General features: G+C 45.9%; 1 long non-coding RNA gene across 1 annotated transcript in view; it reads right to left on the bottom strand.

Moving 5' to 3' along the window:
- Positions 1-819: 819 nt before the first annotated feature.
- The window catches only part of LOC137521702 (uncharacterized), a 35,272-nt gene continuing 14,311 nt past the window's right edge, over positions 820-21,780 (bottom strand). The window contains exons 2-3 of the long non-coding RNA XR_011022181.1: positions 8,196-9,384; positions 820-1,035 (exon numbers count right to left, since the gene is read on the bottom strand). This is a non-coding gene — a long non-coding RNA (uncharacterized lncRNA). The remainder of the gene's footprint in view (positions 1,036-8,195; positions 9,385-21,780) is intronic.

Raw genomic sequence — 21,780 nt, 5'->3', positions numbered from 1 at the left:
GATCGGCGTTAGGCGGTCCTGGGGCTGCCGCCGCGGCCACACCCATCAGCGTTAGGCAGTCCCCAGGTAGTTAAAGGGAATCGTAAGTGAAAATAAACTTATGATTTGTATATAGCTAAGAAATAAAACATTAGCAGCACAAATATGAGTCTAGTATAATTTCCAGTACAGGAAGAGTTAAACTCCACTTGTTATCAATGCAAAAGAGCTTGTCTGAGCTCCACAACTTTCAAAGTCGCAGAGAGCTCGGTCTTCTGAAGCGTCTGTCACTGTATTTTGTTGTTTCTGCAGAGTAAAGTTCAAAAGTTCATTAGCCTGCTCTGTGAAATCATTTAGAATGCTGAGTGTAGTGTGTATACTGCAAATATTAGAGAATCATGCAATGTTATAAACCCGCCACCCCCCCCCCGATATAACTGAAAATAAAAATATGAGACTATTTTCTTTGCTACTAATGTTCTAGTAATTATCCGTACTACACATACAATTCGTTATATCATCATTGTTTTTTTGTTTCAGTGTCACTTTAAATGAAGCAGAGTAAATTGTCAGGTGCTGTGCCATCATTCCTAATTTGGTTTGGGGGGGCGCATCCTCACAAGTTTGCCTCAGGCAGCAAAAAGTCTAGAACTGGCCCTGTTTGGGATGTTACAGGATCCCCTGAGTCCTTTGGACCTTGACTCTTGTCCTTTCCAGATAACTTGACCTTGAGCTGCCCTGGAGTTTGCACTCATGCCCGAGTTCTGTTAAATGCTCCTCCTACTTTAGAATCCAGAAGACATTATTGGCCACAAGGCTGCCTGGCTGTACATGTCACTCACAGCATTCCACAGTGAGCAGGTCCTGCAGCCAAAGCTGTTGGTTTTCTCAGCACACACAGTGGCCTGCGTGACAAAGCAGGAAAGTTAAACATATTTGTAATTGCATGGCTTGGGGAAGCGTAGACAATAGAAAAGTTCAAGTACTTCCTGAGTCAGTCAGATTCCTCTTTTATCTCTGGCCTTAACATTTCCTCTTCTTTGCTTTGTGGAGTCCCTGAAAGGAATGTTATAAACCAGCTTTATATAAAGAGGAATAAAATCACTGAACTAAAAATCATCTGTACCACTTCAGTGTAACTCTGCACTGGAAGTGGTCAGCATTATGCCTGCTCTTCAGCTGATCATGTGCTGCGTTGTATCTGGGTGTTGCGCACCCACTCTGTCCGGTGGCTTTGTACATGGCACCACCTTGTGACTGGCATTTGGAGCTGCCTTTTATTATTCCTGCTTTCATCCTACTTGCATTAAAGTGGACCCAAATTAAAAATACAATATTTCAGAAATAAAATCTATTTTCTAACTTGTAATAATAAATAGCAGCCTTTTTTTAGCTGCATGATGACAAGTATAAAATATTTTACATTTATTGGAGGAACCTCTCCCTTCCTTTCATATTGCTGGGACAGAATCCGGCAGGCTGGTGGAGGAAATAAATAAAAAAAAAAAACACAGGCTGCTACTGATGATGTCACATGGGAGGTGATCTCAGCTTGTGTGAGATTTCACATAGACGACGCCCCTGTGAGGGAGGGTAGTGACAAACACACCCATGATCTAAAATCTCCTACTAAGCTCAGAAGTAATGGCTAGTAATGAAAAGAGAAGGGTGAAAAGCATGCACTGAAATGCTCATAGGCTTGAAGGAGTGTTTATTTATCTTTGTATGTGTCAGAGTGGTGCAACTAAATATTTTGAATTAAAAAAATGTTTGGTTTGGGTCCGCTTTAAAGGACTTACGAGCTGAAGCAAAAAAAAAAAAAGTTAAAGTGGACCCAAATTAAAAATACAAGATTTCAGAAATAAAATCTATTTTCTAAATTATAATAATAAATAGCAGCCTTTTTTCAGCTGCATGATGAGAAATATAAAATATTTTACATTTATTGGAGGAACCCCTTCCTTCCTTTCATATTGCTGGACAGAATCCGGCAAACTGGTGGAATAGGAGGTGTCTGGCAAAGGAGGAATTGCTAATGGCTGCCACCTGTATAACCAGCCTCGGACAGGCCCACCGAACCACCGATGGTCCCATCGGTGGGCCCCGGCCGTCCCGCCTCCTGGGGGCCCCAGTGCTAAAAAGGAGGGGGGCTAAGCGCAGGAAGGGGGGACATTGTGCACAGATCGGCAGGGAGGGGCGGAAGCCTCCCCCCCCCCCTCCCTCACCTAGGGGCCCCCCTTCCGCGCTCCCCCCCCCTCTCCAGAATTGCAGCCAGCGGGGAAGAATCACTTAACGGCATGAGTCACGGAGATGAGATCCGTAGCTCTGCGTGCCGCTGGCTGGTCTGCTCTGTTTCCTGAACTGACTGTCCAATCACGCTCTCGCAGGAAGTACTGCGAGAGCGTGATTGGACAGTCAGTTCAGGAAGCAGAGAGCAGACCAGCCAGCGGCACGCAGAGCTACGGATCTCATCTCCGTCATGCTGGTAAGTTATTATTTCCCGCTGGCTGCAATTCTGGAGGGGGGGCCCCTAGGTGAGGGAGGGGGGTTTCTGGTCACTGCTGCCCACATTGCGATTTTCTGGTCACTGCTGCCCACATTACGATTTTCAGGTGTCTGCTGCCCACATTGTGATTTTCAGGTGTCTGCTGCCCACATTACGATTTTCTGGTGTCTGCTGCCCACATTACGATATTCTGGTGACTGCTGCCCACATTGTGATTTTCTGGTGTCTGCTGCCCACATTGCGATTTTCTGGTGTCTGCTGCCCACATTACGATTTTCAGGTGTCTGCTGCCCACATTGTGATTTTCTGGTGTCTGCTGCCCACATTGTGATTTTCTGGTGTCTGCTGCCCACATTACGATTTTCAGGTGTCTGCTGCCCACATTATGATTTTCTGGTGACTGCTGCCCACATTACGATTTTCAGGTGTCTGCTGCCCACATTACGATTTTCTGGTGACTGCTGCCCACATTACGATTTTCAGGTGTCTGCTGCCCACATTGTGATTTTCAGGTGTCTGCTACCCACATTACGATTTTCAGGTGTCTGCTCCCCACATTACGATTTTCTGGTGACTGCTGCCCACATTACGATTTTCAGGTGTCTGCTGCCCACATTGTGATTTTCAGGTGTCTGCTGCCCACATTACGATTTTCTGGTGACTGCTGCCCACATTACGATTTTCAGGTGTCTGCTGCCCACATTGTGATTTTCAGGTGTCTGCTGCCCACATTACGATTTTCAGGTGTCTGCTGCCCACATTACGATTTTCTGGTGACTGCTGCCCACATTACGATTTTCAGGTGTCTGCTGCCCACATTGTGATTTTCAGGTGTCTGCTGCTGCCCACATTACGATTTTCAGGTGTCTGCTCCCCACATTACGATTTTCTGGTGACTGCTGCCCACATTACGATTTTCAGGTGTCTGCTGCCCACATTGTGATTTTCAGGTGTCTGCTGCCCACATTACGATTTTCAGGTGTCTGCTGCCCACATTACGATTTTCAGGTGTCTGCTGCCCACATTACGATTTTCTGGTGACTGCTGCCCACATTACAAAATTCTGGTGACTGCTGCCCACATTGTGATTTTCTGGTGTCTGCTGCCCACATTGCGATTTTCAGGTGTCTGCTGCCCACATTGTGATTTTCTGGTGTCTGCTGCCCACATTACGATTTTCAGGTGTCTGCTGCCCACATTATGATTTTCTGGTGACTGCTGCCCACATTACGATTTTCAGGTGTCTGCTGCCCACATTACAATTTTCTGGTGACTGCTGCCCACATTACGATTTTCAGGTGTCTGCTGCCCACATTGTGATTTTCAGGTGTCTGCTACCCACATTACGATTTTCAGGTGTCTGCTCCCCACATTACGATTTTCTGGTGACTGCTGCCCACATTACGATTTTCAGGTGTCTGCTGCCCACATTGTGATTTTCAGGTGTCTGCTGCCCACATTACGATTTTCTGGTGACTGCTGCCCACATTACGATTTTCAGGTGTCTGCTGCCCACATTGTGATTTTCAGGTGTCTGCTGCCCACATTACGATTTTCAGGTGTCTGCTGCCCACATTACGATTTTCTGGTGACTGCTGCCCACATTACGATTTTCAGGTGTCTGCTGCCCACATTGTGATTTTCAGGTGTCTGCTGCTGCCCACATTACGATTTTCAGGTGTCTGCTCCCCACATTACGATTTTCTGGTGACTGCTGCCCACATTACGATTTTCAGGTGTCTGCTGCCCACATTGTGATTTTCAGGTGTCTGCTGCCCACATTACGATTTTCAGGTGTCTGCTGCCCACATTACGATTTTCAGGTGTCTGCTGCCCACATTACGATTTTCTGGTGACTGCTGCCCACATTACGATTTTCAGGTGTCTGCTGCCCACATTGTGATTTTCAGGTGTCTGCTGCCCACATTACGATTTTCAGGTGTCTGCTGCCCACATTATGATTTTCTGGTGACTGCTGCCCACATTACGATTTTCAGGTGTCTGCTGCCCACATTACGATTTTCTGGTGACTGCTGCCCACATTACGATTTCCAGGTGTCTGCTGCCCACATTACGATTTTCTGGTGTCTGCTGCCCACAGTACGATTTTCTGGTCACTGCTGCCCACATTGCGATTTTCAGGTGTCTGCTGCCCACATTACGATTTTCTGGTCACTGCTGCCCACTTTTGGGGGGGGTATCTGGCACCAACCTGATTGCATTTTGGGGGGTATCTGCCGCCAATCTGATTGCATTTTGTGGGGGTATCAGCCGCCAACCTGATTGCATTTTGTCGGAAAATCTGCTGCGATTTGACTACTTGATGAATTATCATGAGGCATGTAACTACTTGAATATTTTATCTAAAATGTATCTGGTCGGACCTAATCTCTGTGAATAACACCGCTACTTATGTTGTGTTTTTTTTTTTTTTTTTAAGTCTGCCCATGACTCATCGTGACCACGCCGATGTTCCAGTGCGTGGTGACACCCATTTACTTTCGCTGACATATCCCTATTGGAGACTGTCCTCAGAAGTGCTCACAATCTTTTCCCTACCATAAACTCATGCAAAATTTCTAGAGTACATGTGTATGTGAGCCCAAAATGGGGGGGGGGGGGGGGGGGGGTGGCGAGGAGGAGGGGATCGGGGGGGGGGGGCCCAGGCTGAAACTTCCTTGGTGGGCCCTTAGTGTCCCAGTCCGACCCTGTGTATAACCCTAGTTATGAAAAGAGAAGGGTGAAAGGTATGCACTGAAATGCTCATAGGCTTGAAGGAGTGTTTATTTATCTTTGTATGTGTTAGTGGTGCAACTAAATATTTTTAATTACCTTAGCTGAATGTCAGACCTCGGGCAGACGATCCGTGCCTCCCTTGCTATTTTTAGACCCTCTGTTATGTTAATCCAGCTATCATTAGTGGCCCCGACCCGGGCCAGGGTCGCCTTAGCTCATGACGATTAGAATCGCCGCATTAAAACTCCTCTGCCTGCGCAGTACTGTGGCTGCGCAGGATTACAGCCCTGGGAGCGCACATCGTCTCTTGGTATACTGTTATTCATCATGTGGGCGTCACCACATGACAGCCCACATGACTGACTGCACTTCGAGCCGGCCACGCCCCCTCAGCACAGAATACCAGCGCTGAGCGAGGGAGGACGTTACCTAGCTACAGGATTTGTTTACTGCAGATTTGCAGAGTACGTTATTTTATTCAAATCTGCAGTAAACAAATCCTGTAGCTAGGTAACGTCCTTCCTCGCTCAGCGCTGGTGCTGAGGGGGCGCGGCCGGCTCGAAGTGCAGTCAGTCATGTGGGCTGTCATGTGGTGACGCCAACATGACGTATAACAGTATACCGAGCGACGATGTGCGCTCCCAGTAATCCTGCGCAGCCTCAGTACTGCGCAGGCAGAGGAGTTTTAAAGCGGCGATTCTAATCGTCATGAGCTAAGGCGACCCTGGCCAGGGTCGGGGCCACTAATGATAGCTGGATTAACAGCTGGATTAATGATAGCTGGTCTAAAAATAGCAAGGGAGGCACGGATCGTCTGCCCTGAGGTCTGACATTCAGCTAAGGTAACTAACTTTTTTTTTTTTTGCTTCAGCTCGTAAGTCCTTTAAGGCCTTCTTCAGATTATAAATCGTCAGCGCTATCGCAAGCGCTGAGCGATTGATTGGGTGATTTTGAAAGTGCTTTTCTAAGCGCTTTCAGAGCGATTTGCAGTTAGAAAAGCACTTCTCTAAGCGCTTTTGTGTAGCGATGTTTTTTTCACTTCCTGGCGTCAGTCAGGAAGTGAACCCTTTGCCCCGGAAATTAATAAATACATTGTAATTATTAATTGAAGCGCTTGGGAGATCGCCTTTCAAAGTGCTTTTACAAGCACTTAGCGGTTTCCCTATGCTTTCTATTGAATCGCAAACGCTCAGAGAATGGTGCAGGAGCCGTGTTTGCGATTGGATAGAAAGCTCACCGCTCATGTGAGAACACTCACATAAGTTAACATTGCACTAGTACTTTTAAGGCGATTTTTTTTTTTTTAAATCGCCAGTGCTAAAAAAAACAACACAAAATCGCCCCTAATGTAAACAAGCCCTTATGTTGTGTGGTCTCTCCCTGGAGGGAATCAGAAATAGGCACACTAGTGACAAGATTGTATATATACTCTGTAAAACACTATGGAAAATATCGGCGCTATATAAATATAAAATAATAATAGTGAAGTCTTCTTAGCAGCACTGGCTCCTCACTTGCTCCTCAGTGGTGCATCACACCAAGGGTGTGGTCAGGGCAATTTCTGGGCATAAACTATACAGTCAAATGGCTTGAGCACCGTCTAGTGCACAGAACGCAATACTACATTATATTAATTAAAGTATGTTTCAGGCAATCTGCAGTTCATAGTACAGTATATTGCAGTTTCCCATTTTCCATATGATATAATTCAGCATTTTTTTTGTGTAAACCTTGGTCAATGCTACCGCCTCTTTTTAAACCATTTTGCCTGAAATAGAAGTGTAATTTTTACCACCCCAAGTTGAGGATTTTTTTTTCTCCACTGGATTTTGTCCTATCCTACAGAGAGTGACTTTACGACCTGAGTGAGGTTGGGTTTGTTCTTCCCACCTGTCTACTGTGTGGCCACTGCTGTGGCAAACTTTTTTGAGTATAATTGTTCACACGTACTGTGTCTCCATCCTGCAGTTAATTAAAGCGGGCCTGAACTCAGAACTTCCTCTCTGCTCTAAAAGATACGCAACAACGTACTAAACTTTAAAAAAAAAAAAAAATATTTGTTACAGCTGATACAAATCCTGCAATAAATCTGCAGTGTGCCTACTTCCTGCTTTCATGGAAGTAGACACTGGGTTAAGTGGATCCGAGATAAACTTTTACTCATTGCATAATTGTGCCTCTGACATATAGTTTATAGGGCATTACTCAAGAGGAGGAGGCTTTTTCCCCTAAGGAGGAGGAGGAGGTGTTATCAGCCAGAGATTGCAGAGGCAAGGGGGTGGAGAGGGGAGGAGTAGGGAGTGGAGTTTTCACAGGCTGAGGGGTGGAGATGCAGATCAGCTTGCCCGAGTGTAATGATGACAAGCAGAATATGGCTGCTTTCATTATATATCACAGGAAGAACTAATCATATACTGTTGAAGCTGTTTGCAGCTAGATTTGCTGTGTAAACTAATCTAAACTTTAGAAAAGTTATATAGACAAGTTTTTTGTTATAGCTAGTTTTTCATCTCGGATACACTTTAACATCCTGTGTATACCAATTAGCTTATCTGCTGTGGCAGCCAGCTGACTCAGCTAAAATCAAATTACAACTTGTGATTCGTCACAGATAAGTGGGAATTAGGCTAAACTCTCTAAATACATACATGGTGCATTTCTCTTTTAGGCTGAAAATCCTATTTTAAGAACTCTAATGAAATAAGTTGAATAGGATCAGACAGAGTTACCTGAGAAGATTGCATTCTGCACCTGTGAGGGTCTGTGCTGCAAGAAGTAGTTGATATAAAAGAGGTACTGTAGACATGCTTTATGTGACATCAGCCAATGCAAGATAAACTATACATAGGGCCAGAAAGCACTTAGCACAATAGGCTATAAAACAGTGTTTTCTATACTTTTCAGTTCCATATTTGCTAGTCAGGAGGCAGGCCATGTAGAATGGAGGTTGTGGAACCACTATAAATGCACTTACTGCGATAAGTGCGGAGGAATCTGCCTTCAGAACTACAGGAGACCTTCAAGAATGCTTCGTAACCTCAGGGCAACTTTTTACACACTTTCCATCTGCACGCCACTTTTTCATTAGTCCTGGGAAACCAGCATTTCAGGCTTGCAGTGTTTGCAGTGATGGCTGCTGAACTGGATGTCCTTCCCATTGTGTAACAGCAAATGTTGCCTGCAGGGAAGGCTTACAGAAGACGTCATTCAGAAGACTTGCGCTGAGGACACCCGAGTTTATTGGAGAGCAAATTCAGACTAATCAAGTCTTAAAGGATAACCACACTGACAATCAAACAAAGACCCTGCGCAGGGCAGCTGGTAGGGAGCCTTTGTTTAAAGGGGAAAGCCATGAAGTTTCACTCAGCTGGGCACTGGATTAGAATCTGTAACTGATACCTTCTTTCAAAAAAGAAAAAGATCGTCACTTTAAAGTCATACAAAATTTGTTAAAGAGGAACTTTACTGAACGTAACTTAAAGAAAATCCAGAGTAAAAGAAAAAAAAACCCTTCTGGGGGATACTTACCTCGGGAGGCGGAAGCCTCTGGATCCTACTGAGGCTTCCCCCGTCCTCCTCCCTCCCGGCAATCCAGCGCAAGTGCAGTAGCGGCTCTCCGCTCAGGTGAAAGTAGCAGAGGCGATCGGGTCCGCTCTACTGTGCAGGGTCGAGTCGGGGGACCAAGCAGACCCTATCGGGCTTGGTTATTTCCACCTGAGCCAGAGCGGAGAGCCAATACTGCGCCTGCGCTGGAGCCGGGGTAGGTATATATTGCAGGCACCACAGCAGACATCCTTGTCGGCTGTGGTTTGGGGGCTTCCAGTGCTGGATTGCCGGGATGGAGGAGGACTCATTAGGATTCAAAGGCTTCCCCATCCCGAGGTAAGTATCACCCAGGGTTTGTTTTTTTCTTACAGTTTATCTGAAGTGAAAATAAACTTATGATATACCGGTAATGATTTGTATTTGTAGTACTGCTAAGATATAAAACATTATTAGCACAGATATGAGTCTCCTATTGTTTCCAGTACAGGAAGAGTTAATTAAGAAACTTCAGTTGTTATCGATGCAAAAGAGCTTCTTTGAAGTCTGCGAATTTATCATTTCATGGAAAGCACTTATCTCAACTGTCGCTCATTGTTTCTTCTTTGTTTATGGTTTTTCTGCAGAGAAAAGATCAAAGGCTCATATTAGCCTGCTCTGTGAAATCATTTAAAATGCTGAGTGTAGCATGGAAAATGCAATTATTAGAGAATGATGCAATGTTATAAAATAAGCTATATACCTGAAATTAAAAATATGGCACTATTTTCTTTGCTACTAACGCTCTATTAATTATCCGTATCACACAACCAATTCATTATATCATGAGTGTTTTTTTCGCTTCAGTGTCACTTTCAACTGACCTGATAGGAATATAGAGACTGCCATATTTATTTCCTTTTAGGCCTTGTCCATATTGGTTTGCGCTCGCGCTATTGCCCGCGCTGGTTTTTTGGGGTTTTTTTTTTTTTACTAATCGCTCTGCTGTGCGTGTTATAAGCGCTTTTGTAAGCCCTTTAGCAAAGCAATTATTTAAATCACTTCCTGACGTCAGTCAGGAAGTGATTACTTTGGCCCCAGAAATTTCAAGGGCTTTGCGATTTTCCTATGCTTTCTATTCAGGGCAAATCGCCCTGAAAATGGTACATACAGCGCTTTTGTCAGCGGCAAGCAAACGGAACGCCCCAATGAGAACTATCTCATTGGAAAGCATAGTGTAAGCGCTTTTAGGGCGATTTGTACAAATTGCCTGCGCTTAATAATTCCAAAAAATGCCTCTAGTGTGAACGAACCCTAAAACCATGCAAACTGCCTGGCTGTCCTGCTGATCCTCTGCCTCTAATACCCTGAAAAAGCACATGCAGAACAAATGTGTGACTCAGGTGTGACTGGCAGATGCTTGTTTCATTTGTGTGATTCAGACAATACTGATGAATGAAAAATCAGCAGTGCAGCCAGGCAACTAGTATTGTTTAAAAGGAAATAAATATGGCAGCCACCATGTCCCTCTCGGGTCAATTGTCATTTAATAATTAAAATTGCTCAAATTTTACAATATTCATCTATAAAGTACTTAGTCAGTGTGTGCCCATTGTAAAATCTCTTCTTACCATGAATTACATTCTTAAATTTATCACAAGCTGCAACATCTTTACTGCTGCCAGGTGCATCATTGCAGAATGTTTTGTTTACTGGGTGATCCAAAGTAAGCAGAAACAACACCTGGTCTCCTATGACAAAAATAGTGTGGGTTAAGCATCACTAAAAGGGGGGGGGGGGGGGTATACACCAATATTTAGATATAGGAAGTGTTTCTAATGCTGAAAGCAGAATTCATGTAAAACTGGGTTTCCTGAATATTACAGTACATTCAGTAGTAATGTTGTGCATATTACTATATGCCATTACAGTACCTCTTTAGAGAAGAAGCCTCCTTTTTTATTCCTTTTCTAAATGTGCTGTGATTTACTGAAATTCACTGAGATGTGGTATTCTAGAGATTCACTAAGATGCAGCACTGTGTAGAGAGTCACTGAGATCTGGTACTCTGCAGAGATTTACTGAGATTCTACAGAGAATCACTGAGATGTGGTACCGTACTGCGGGCAATTGAAATATGGCACTCTGCAGTAATTCATTGAGATGTGGCGCTTTAGAGATTCACAGAGATGTGGTGCTCTACAGAGATACACTGAGATGTGGTACTCTACAGAGATTCACTGATATTTGGTACTCTACAGAGATTCACTGAGATGTGGTGCTCTACAGAGATATACTGAGATGTGGTACTCTAGAGAGATTCACTGAGATGTGGTGCTCTACAGAGATATACTGAGATGTGGTACTCTAGAGAGATTCACTGAGATGTGGTGCTCTACAGAGATATACTGAGATGTGGTACTCTAGAGAGATTCACTGAGATGTGGTGCTCTACAGAGATATACTGAGATGTGGTACTCTAGAGAGATTCACTGAGATATGGTGCTGCTCTATAGAGATATACTGAGATGTGGTACTCTACAGAGATTCACTGAGATGTGGTGCTCTACAGAGATATACTGAGATGTGGTACTCTAGAGAGATTCACTGAGATATGGTGCTGCTCTATAGAGATATACTGAGATGTGGTACTCTACAGAGATTCACTGAGATGTGGTGCTCTACAGAGATTCACTGAGATGTGGTACTCTAGAGAGATTCACTGAGATGTTGTGCTCTACAGAGATTCACAGAGATGTGGTGCTCTACAGGGAATCACTGAGATGTAGTATTCTACAGAGATTTACTGAGATATGTTACTTTGCAGAGATTCACTGAGATGTGGTACTTTACAGAGAATCATTGAGATGTGGTGCTCTATAGAGAATTACTGAGATGTGGTGCTCTACAGAGATTCAGGGGCATATGCAATTCACTTTTTCACCTGAGGTTTCTCCTTGAAGAAATTTTTAAACTTGTCAATAAAATGCCTTTTAAGCCACCAGCAAGCAAGAAAATACTCAAAATAATTTAGATAGTACTTTTTAACCTACATTTTGGTACTTTTTTTAGTTGAAAGTGCTTGAAAGTTATTTTAAAGAGAAATTGAAAATTATCTCCTAGGAGAAAACTCAGGAGAAAAAATGAATTGCATATGGCCCTCACTGAGATGTGGTGCTCTACAGAGATTCACAGATAAGTGGTACTGTACAGAAATTCACAGTGATGTGGTACTCTACAGAGATTCACATGGATGTGGTGCTCTATAGAAAATCACTGAGATGTGGTGCTCTACAGAGAATCACTGAGATGTGGTGGTCTACAGAGAATCACTGAGATGCAACTCTAAACAGAGATTCACTGAGATGTGGTATTCTAAAGAGATTCACTGAGATATGGTATTCTACAGAGATACACTGAGATGTGGTACTCTACAGAGATTCACTGAGATATGTTACTCTACAGAGATTCACTGAGATGTTGTACTTTACAGAGAATCATTGAGATGTGGTGCTCTACACAGAATCACTGACACGTGGTACTCTACAGATAATCACTGAGATGTGGTGCTTTAGAGAGATTCACAGAGATGGGGTGCGCTACAGAGATTCACAGAGATGTGGTGCTCTACAGAGATACACTGAGATGTGGTACTCTACAGAGATTCACTGAGATATGTTAATTTGCAGAGATTCACTGAGACGTGGTACTTTACAGAGAATCATTGAGATGTGGTACTTTACAGAGAATCATTGAGATGTGGTACTTTACAGAGAATCATTGAGATGTGGTGCTTTACAGAGAATTACTGAGATGTGGTGCTCTACAGAGATTCACTGAGATGTGGCGCTCTACAGAAATTCACAGTGATGTGCAGGGCCGTCTCTAGCGTGGGGCGAGAGGGGGCAGAGCCCCCTCAAATAAATCTTATGCCCCCTTAAGCATGGGGTGTCTGCAGATAGGGAAGAGCTGTGGGGACAGTGGGGAAGGGGGGCCGTCTCCCCCCCCCCCCTTCTCTCACCTTCGGGCTCCCCCTTTCTCTCTCTTGCTCCCCCCTCCAGAAATCAGCGGCGGGCCGGCGGCAGAAGACTCTTCCCAGCGCGGGAGAGAGAGATCGACTAGATCGGACTAGACCAAAGTAGTGGCGTGGCGCAAACATCGATCTCTCTCTCCCGCGCTGGGAAGAGTCTTCTGCCGCCGGCCCGCCGCTGATTTCTGGAGGGGGGAGCAAGTGAGAGAGGGGGAGCCCCAAGGTGAGGGAAGGGGGGGGGGGGGAGATCTGGCTCTAGACAGAGATTCACTGAGATGTAGTACTCTATAGAGATACACTGAGATGTGGTACTCTACAGAGATTCACTGAGCTGTGGTATTCTACAGAGATTCACTGAGCTGTGGTATTCTACAGAGATTCAATGAGATATGGTGCTCTACAGAGATTCACTGAGCTGTGGTACTCTGCAATGCACATTGTATGCTTCACAAAAGCTGGCCACTAACGGTCCAATTTCTAGCGAAAAATCGTTCGAGCGATCAGAAATTCTGATCTGATTGGTTGTAAATAATCTCCATTGGTGGACACAATCGATTATGAACGAGTGAAAAAAATGTCGCCCGAATGAATTTTCGTCGAACGAAAATTTGGATTTTCTTGGTGGTCGTGATAGATGGGAAGCAATGATTGGTTAGTTGATGGTGTAGTGAACGATTTTTCGTCCGATCAGAATTTCTGATCGCTCGAACGATTTTTCGCTAGAAATTGGACCGTTAGTGGCCAGCTTTAGACTGAAAGGCTCACTTTCGAAGCGTGGTGTCCGTTTTTTTTGTATTGGATGTAAACGGATCCTTTGATTAACTCTTTGATTAATTCTGTCCTTAGGAAATAAAAGAAAGAAAACTGAGTTTTGCCTATTCTCTTACAGACCTTAGAAAATATAGTAAAAAAAAATCAGTCACAATCTCCGGTGCTGACCACCTAGAGAAGCCCTACATGGCCTGATCATCACAGGACACCGGCCCATCACTTGCACTGGGTGTGTTTATCTTTGCCCTTATCTGGACATGACACGGCCTGACTGCTGTAAAGTTGTCATACTTTCATTGAGTCATAGATCATGCATGTGACTGTGCAGTGTGCAGTCACATGACTATACAGTATGACTATGCAGTCACAGCTGGCCGGGAAACATGCATCACTAAATTATGTCTAGTTATGAAAAAATGTGAAATATGCCTCTTAAAATGGTCAGGACAAATTCACTGATTACAAATCACATGCGAAAAAACTGTGGAATGTTATGAGATAAGCAGAAGATTCTTGTCTCCCGTTAGGAATCTGAGAGGCACCTTTCAGGTTACAGATAAATATAAAACTGTTATCCCCATTACCAAAACCAATATTTTTGTCCTTAAACTGTACCCAGATACATTAGCTGAAAAACGAATACCGTATATACTAACCTGGGCGTTCTTCCAGCCCCTTAGAAGTCTGTGTGTCCATCTCTGCAGTTCAGCTATGCTCCAGGGTCCCGCTGTCAGGTTTGTAGTGGGTTGGCAGCTTCTGTGTATGCGCGCGCCTCTTGCAATCATTGTCCTAGCAACGGGTGTGTGATCCTGAGAGGTGCATGCGCAGCAGCCACCAACCCAGCGTGTCGGGGCTGACAGCAGGGACCTGGAGCACAGCGGAACTGTGGAAAGGGACGCACAGACTTCTAGGGGCCCGGGAGAAGCCTCAGATAAGTCAAGCTTTATATTCATTTTTCAACTCATGTATCCTTTAACGGACAACTGAAGCTAGAAGTATATGGAGGCTGCCATATTTATTTCCATTTAAACAATACCAGTTGCCTGGCAGTCGTGCTGATCTCTTTGGCTGCAGTAGTGTCTGAATCACATGCCTGAAACAAGCATGCGGCTAATCTTGTCAGATCAATAATGTCAGAAACACCCATCTGCTGCATGCTTGTTCTGGGTCTATGGCTAAAAGCATTAGAGGCTGAGGATCAGCATGATAGCCAGGCAACTGGTATTGCGTAAAAGGAAACAAATATGGCAGCCTCCATATACCTCTAACTTCACTTCTCCTTTAAGATTTCTGAGATGAAATAAAAAAAAGTTAATCTTTATTACATGGGGCTCCTTTCAGCCCCTAACTAGGTCGAGGACTTCTTTGCATGTGTGGGCATGCCGTACGCCTCTTGCGATTGCCCTCTCGTAGCTGGGAGCATTCTGCACTTGTTCAGTTCATGTCTTTTTGAACTGCGCAGGCCCAGAAGGCACCGGGCCACAGGTAGTGGTGGTGGTGGTGGTGGGGGGGGGGGGGGGCGCGCATGTTACCCTCAATCTCATTTACCATCACTATTCCCATCAGCAATGAGGGAGCTTTTGCTGGGGTTGAAGGCAAGCCCTTCCACACAAAGCACTATACGCATTGCTGATGGTCCCATTTGCACCCCTGACAACCCTTGGCACTTTGATGGTGTCTTGTGTAGCGTCGCTACAATCAAGGTAAAAACCCAGTGCAGACGATGAATCAAGATGGGGGTCCCATAAGATGAATTCTGAAAATTTCAAACAAAATACAGAAGAATTAAACTTTTTATTTGGTGTTGTGTTTTTATTTGTACACTTCGAGCCATTGGATAAGAGGTCTTGACAGATTTCAGCAAAGCTGCAAGGGTCGTACTGCTTGATGCAGTGCAATGCTAATTTTAGGTACACACAGTGCAATTTCCTGTCGGATCAACGGGTAACCTGAAGGGAAGGTTGCATTGTGTGTACGTGTCAAAATTGCTCCCGATTCATAACAGGATCAATTTTCAGATCATTCCTTCACAAAATAGATTTCGTTAACAATTGGGAACCAATCAGACAAGTTGGAAATAATTGGTGCAACCTGTTGATCTAACAGGAAGTGAACAATACACCATGTGTACACCATGCGTACCTAGCATTACAGATGCCATCAATCCCCCAGAGCTCCTGCTTGCTATCATTACACTGAGATTGTCCAGTCAGAGTCAAAAAAAAAAAAAAAAGATCCAAAAAGTCAATTCCCCACGCCTCTTCCCCCATAAGTGTCATTACCCTCACCCAATGTCTGCCTCGCATTACATGCATAGGCAGAGTCAGGACAAGGTCCTCCAGCACCCAAGGCTGAGACACCAAAGAGCGCCACCCCATCCCTCCCACCCCAGCCATCACACACTGATTTCTATTAGACAGAGGTGCCCCAGGACCCCCAACACTTTAATCTCTAGTTATCTGGCTTGCAGTCACTGCCATGTATCCCCTTTTCTTATTTCTCTCTGCTTCAAACACAATAAGGGAATGATAGCTGAGTGAGTTGTGTTCCCCATCCTACACTGCGCCCTGAGGCTGGAGCCTCTCCAGCCTATGCCTCGGCCAGTCCCTGTGCATAGGGCATAGCATCTATTTTATGCATACCTCTCACAGTGCCCAGCTGTCTTCTCATCAGCATGCTTTCCCTCTCTTGTGCCCCCCCTCTGATAAATGAAAGATAACATCAAACAGGTTTCAACAGAAACATCAGCAGTTATTTAAAACCTAACATGAAAAAAACTAAAACTAATATATAAAAACTGAATCACAGCTCTTGCATGAGTCAACAAGGGCTGATGCACGTTTTTTTTTTTTTTGTTGTTGTTTTTTTTTAAGATTTTTCTTCTTAATATTTTAAAAAAATGTATTGTTATAAAATGAGGATAATACATATCAAAGCAAACTACACCTGAATGTTACTTCCAAGCAAAATAAAATGAGGCCCAGGACCTAAGTCTTAGAATGTTAGTAAAGTTGACAAGTACACAAAGTAGAAGCTCAACTACTGAGATCTTATACCATTAGGACCAAAAAAGCCCTGGAAACTTAAAAATGGATGCAAATGCTTAACATTAATGCTAATGGGAAGTAGAAAAAAAAAAGATACCTAAGAAGAGGGAAAGCTCTGGGTCCTATAGAGCAGTGTTTCTCAACACGCAAGACCACAGCTGGGGGTACGCAGCCAGGAGGGGACGCAGCGCAAAATGGAGGAGCATGTCCACACATAGCGGCGGGGAGAGGTTTCCACTCCCCCCTCCCTCACCTTGGGCTCCCCCGTCAGCGCTTCCCCCTCCGACACTCATTAACAGCAGCAGCAGCGGCGGCGGCAAGGTAAAAGGAACGCGGACTTACTTCTGCGTTCCATGCCTGATGTTCTTCTCTGTCAGTTCCCGATGATGCTACTGCCTGTTTTTCTCTTTCTCCCTTGCACCTTCACAATCACAGCCACCCTCCACTTCGCCTCTCACCTTGAGCGGTTCCTGCTCCTCTGCCCACAGAGCATCTTTGAGCGGAAGAAGCCAATTTCTGCCAGTCACCTCCTTTCCCGGCGTCTGACAGCTGGCTTGGCGGAACTGTTACCTCGCCAGCTGTTACCATACCAGCCGGTGGACTCTGAGGCCTTCCGTAAATTTGTGACCATTGGGACACCGCAGTGGAAGATGCCAGGCCGCAATTATTTCTCTAAAAAAGTGATACCCAAACTGTACCGTGTGTTGAGAGGCAAGTGGTGTCATCTCTGGCACACAGCGTTGGGTCAAGGGTCCATCTGACCACGGATGCCTGGTCTGCCAAGCACGGTCAGGGCAGGCACATTACTTACACAGCCCATTGGGTCAACCTGGTGACTGATGACAAGCAGGGACTACGTGGCTGTGCAGCAGACACCTCCACGGCTTGCAGGCAGGCCTCCTGCCACCTCCTCTCCTCCTGCTACATCCTCTTCGCTGTCGTCGTCCTCCTCCTCCTTGGCTGAGTGGCAGTTCAACTCTACTGGTGCTGCGATCTCCTCTCCAGCTACACAGCCCCGGCTTCCCAGGGCCTATGCTGCATGCCAGGTACGATGGTGTCACGCTATCTTAGACATGTTTTGCCTCAAAGCGGAGAGTCACACTGGAGCAGCTCTCCTGGCTGCCCTTAAAGGGAACCTTAAGTCTTAGAAAAAAATGACTTTTACTCACCCGAGGCTCCCCTCAGCCTCCTGCAGCTGAACGGTGCCCTCGCCGGGTCCCTCCGATACACCTGGACTCGCCGGCAGCCACTTCCGGTTTGGCCGTCACTGGCCGACAGGCTGGGAATTAGCCGCGTCCCCGGCCGCAATAGCATTATAGAGGGCGGCCGGGGACGCGGATAATCAGCCGCGTTCCCAGCCTGTCGGCCGGTGACGGCCAAACCCGGAAGTGGCCGCCGGTGAGTCCAGGTGTATCGGAGGGACCCGGCGAGGGCACCGTTCAGCTGCAGGAGGCTGAGGGGGAGCCTCGGGTGAGTAAAAGTCATTTTTTTTCTAAGACTTAAGTATCCCTTTAACAAACAGGTGGATCAGTGGCTGACCCCGCACCAACTGGAGATCGGCAACGTGGTGTGTGGCAACGGCAGCAATCTCATTTCCGCTTTGAATTTAGGAAAGCTGACATGTACCCTGCATGGCACATGTGCTGAATCTAATAATTCAGAGATTTGTGTCGAAGTACCCAGGCTTAGAGGATGTCCTGAAGCAGGCCAGGAAGTTGTGTGGGCATTTCAGGCAGTCTTACACGGCCATGGCACGTTTTGCCGATCTTCAGCGGAGAAACAACTTGCCGTTGAGACGCCTGAATTCGCTGGAATTCGACCCTCCTGATGTTCGACCACCTGCTACAACAGGAGAAAGCCGTCACCCAGTATTTCTACAACTACAGTAGAAGGACACACTCTGGGGAGATGGAGATGTTCTGGCCCAAGAACTGGACACTCATGCGAAATGCCTGCAGGCTCATGCGGCCGTTTGAGGAGGTGACCAACCTGGTGAGTCACAGTGAAGGCACCATCAGCGACTTGATCCCGTACGCTTTCTTCCTGGACCGTGCCGTGCATAGAGTGTTGGATCAAGCTGTGGAGGAGCATGAACAGGAACAGGAGGAAGAGTTGTGGGATCAATTCTCATCAGAACAAGATGTTTCCTCAACACCTGCGGCAGCACAGAGCCCCAGAGGAGGAAGAGTCGTGTGGGGAAGAGGAGTCAGACTCAGATGATGGGGAAGGTGTTTTTTTGGAGTAGGAGGAGGCGGCGGCAGAAGAACAACCACAGCAGGCGTCGCAGGGGGCTTGTGCTGCTTAACGTTCCTGTGGTATTGTTCGTGGCTGGGGGGAGGAGGAGAACTTACCTGACGTCACTGAGGAAGAGCAAGAGGAGATGGAAGGTACGTCTGCATCCAAATTTGTGCAGATGGCGTCTTTCATGCTGTCCAGCCTGTTGAGGGACCCCCATATAGAAAAAACTCAAGGGGAATGAGCTGTACTGGATGGCCACGCTACTAGACCCTCGGCATAGGCACAAAGTGGCGGAGATGTTTCCAAATCACATGAAGGCAGAAAGGATGCAGCACTTGCAGAACAAGCTGGCAACTATGCTTTACAATTCGTTTAAGGGTGATGTCACAGCACAACGCAATAAAGGTACCACTGCCAGTAATCCATTTCCCATGTCCACGCAGGCAAGGACAGGACGCTCCAGCGATCTCATGGTGATGTTGGACATGCGGACATTCTTCAGTCCAATGCCTCGCCTTAGCCCTTCCGGATCCACCCTCCACCAGTGCCTGGACCGGCAGGTAGCCGACTACCTGGCCTTAAGTGTGGATGTAAACACTCTCAGCAGCAATGAACCCCTGGACTACTGGGTGCGCAGGCTTGACCTGTGGCCAGAGCTGTCACAATTTGCCATCCGACTTCTGTCTTGCCCTGCTGCCTCAAGCGTCCCGTCAGAAAGGACCTTCAGCGCAGTTGGAGGCATTGTCACTGAGAAGAGAAGTCGCCTAAGTCACAAAAGTGTTCAGTACCTCACCTTTATCAAAATAAATGAGGCATGGATCCCGGAGGGCTACTGCCCGCCCGAAGGCTAAGGCAGTCCCCGCACACAGTATCTCTGCCTGCACGCCGTGTGACTGCCTGCCCCATGACTAAGTCGCTCCCCACACAGCATCTCTGCCTGCAGGCCGCTTGACTGTCTTCTCCGCCACCACCAACAGGGGCCAGGATTCCAGGCGGATACCTGAATTTTTAAGGCTGCTGCTAGCTCACACCCAAGATAATAAGGTTGTTGCTTCATTGTGGACAGACCAAATTCGATCAGCTGGACAGTTACTGTTGTTCTATCATTGAGCTACCACAGCCGGGCGACCATATGGGCTTGAAAACCGCCACGGCCTACACTCTCGCCATGGTGTGCACCAGTTCAGCACGGCCGTCACTACACAAACAGCTGTTTGCTGTGCGTTACACAGTGAGTTTGGTGTGTCAGTATGAAGCAGTACTCTAATTACACTCCCTGATTGATGTGTACACATGCAAGATGTTTTAAAGCACTTTAGGCCTCCAATTTAGCATGCAATGTGATTTCTGCCCTTAAAACGCTGCTTTGCGTCAAATCCAGATTTTTCCCCGGGACTTTTGGTGTCTATCCCACTCATCCATGCCCCCCTTCAGGTGTTAGACCCCTCGAAACATCTTTTCCATCACTTTTGTGGCCAGCATAAATGTTTCTAGTTTTCAAAGTTCGCATTCCCACTGAAGTCTATTGAGGTTCATATGCAGCCTTTGTGGTATGCGCTGGCTCTCTCCTCGCTGTATAATATAATTCCCCCTATACCCTAAGGGCCTGTACACACTGCTGCGCTTGCACTGCATTTTTAAAATCGCATGCAATTTTTAAATAGCAAAGCTTTCATGAAAATAGAAAAATCGCATTGCACCAGTGTGTACAGGTCTTCACGATTTTCACGATTTTTCAAAACCATGCGATTTTAAAAGTGCAGCGCAAGCGCAGCTGTGTGTACAGGCCCTTAGCCCTGCTAAAGCCAAACAAATTATAACCAGGAGAATATGTCAAAAAAAGACAGAAAAATAATAAAAGTTAAAGCAAAAGTGCAAGGAGAGGCCCGAGACCGACTATAAGACCCTACAGGTGTAGAAGCCAAAGAGCGAAAGAAATGAAAAAGAAGAAGAGGAAAGAGAGATCCCGCACTGGATGTCCCTCCAAGTGACCCCGCTAAAAGTAAATGCTGATACGTAGGAAACGAGGAAAAGTACACTTCAGATAGAATGTCTGTGGGTCGCTTGGGAATACCAGAGGCTTGTTAATAGGTGTTAATGCATTGGCAATGCTCATCTTTGGTCAAATCTGAGTAGTCAGGCAGCAAGTAATTTGATTACTACGAGGCTACAAGGCCACTTCTTCAGAGGGTGAATTGAATAATAACATTTTCCTGTTATTCAGTCAAAATATCTAAAAAAACGGAATAAGTAATACGTCAATCCTAAAGAACAGCTTGCAAAAAATGTCCACCTTGATGAGATAAGAGCCTTATCCCCATATGTATTGACAAAGAATCAGTGGCGTAGCAATAGGGGGTGCAGAAGCAGAAACCACACCGGGCCCCTGGACCAGAGGGGCTCACTACAAGCCCGCCTTCATCCATCTTATTAGCTTTTCATTGGTACTATGCTGGTAAAGAACACCTCTATATGTGCATTGCATAGTGGTATTCCTTAAGCTCAACACACACCATACAATCTGGGTTGTTCAATCTTACCACTTTCATGTAGTATAAGAGCTTATCCAATCAATCATTCAAGGTATTTTCAATCTGTTGGCCCTTATACTACATAGATTTGGTAAATCTGTACAACCAAGATTGTATGGTGTGTGTTGAGCTTTAAAGAGAGCCTGTGGTGGGCTAAAAAAAACAAAAAACTAGGCTACCTGATCCACAGGGCTTAGCGGATCAGGTATCTGCAAAAACCGGCGCTCCCGTGGGCCGCAATAGCCCACTTTCACTTGTGTGACCCCTGGGTCACGACGCTGCACTGAGAGACTGTGTTGTCTTTCATAGCGTGCATGGAGGCGGGGAGAGGCAGGAGGCGTGGCCAGGGGGGGAGAGCTGCCCAATGGCAGCTCAGGAAATCCTGTAGGAACGCCCCTGGTGGGCATTTTAAACAGGGTA

The sequence above is a fragment of the Hyperolius riggenbachi genome, chromosome 6, assembly GCF_040937935.1.
Source record: "Hyperolius riggenbachi isolate aHypRig1 chromosome 6, aHypRig1.pri, whole genome shotgun sequence".
NCBI classification, from domain to species: Eukaryota; Metazoa; Chordata; class Amphibia; order Anura; family Hyperoliidae; genus Hyperolius; species Hyperolius riggenbachi.
This window is presented reverse-complemented; position numbering and strand designations above follow the sequence as displayed.